Raw genomic sequence first — 765 nt, 5'->3', positions numbered from 1 at the left:
CGAGGTATCTTGACAACTTGATGGCACGAGCCCGTCTCCGGCCAGCTGCTCCGATCCCGGCGTTCCCAGCGTGCTGCAGCGCGGCGCGCACCGCAGACTTCGCCAGAGCCAGGATTTCTGGACGCGGCGCCAGCCGGGAACATCACCGTGAACTCTGGCTGAGAGATCTCCCTTGAAATGAAAGCAGCTCGGCCAAAACCTACGAAATACCCAGCAAGCGAAGAGCGAAAGCCCCCTCAAATCTGATTCGAGAGAGGATAAAGTGATAAAACAGAGGATAAAGCGACAACTGGAAGCGAAGACAGAGACGAAACGGCCGGGGGAGCCCGCTGCTGCGGCTTGGGAGGGGGCGGAGGGGGAACGGCACTCCGAAGGAACACGGGAAGAAACAAACCCAAACCCCGTCTGCCGTGCCAGCGGGACGTTCGTGACCGCCCCGCTTCATGCCGGGTAACGAATAGCAACGGCGACGGCTCGGAGACCTGCCGAGCCCCTCCAGCTCCGTTGGTCCTCCCCGGGATGGGCTCCAGGGATGCGCTCTGCTGCGGGGGTCGTGTCGGGAGGGCAGGGGGGGAGGTCCTGCAGCCGGGGCTGACCGCGCTCTGCACCGCACAGAGCCCGCGGCACGAGCCCTGGCACGGCAGAGCCTGCCCTGGTTCAGCCGCAGGGTTTCGGTGCCAGGAACGGGTGGGCAGAGCCGCGCCGTTGCTCTCTTGGGAGAAAAGCCCCCTCCTCGGTCCCGGCGGGCTCATGGCCGCTCCTTTC

Source organism: Aptenodytes forsteri, unplaced genomic scaffold, assembly GCF_000699145.1.
Source record: "Aptenodytes forsteri isolate BGI_AS27 unplaced genomic scaffold, ASM69914v1 Scaffold949, whole genome shotgun sequence".
In the NCBI taxonomy this organism is placed as follows: Eukaryota; Metazoa; Chordata; class Aves; order Sphenisciformes; family Spheniscidae; genus Aptenodytes; species Aptenodytes forsteri.
Note: the sequence above shows the minus strand (reverse complement) of the source record.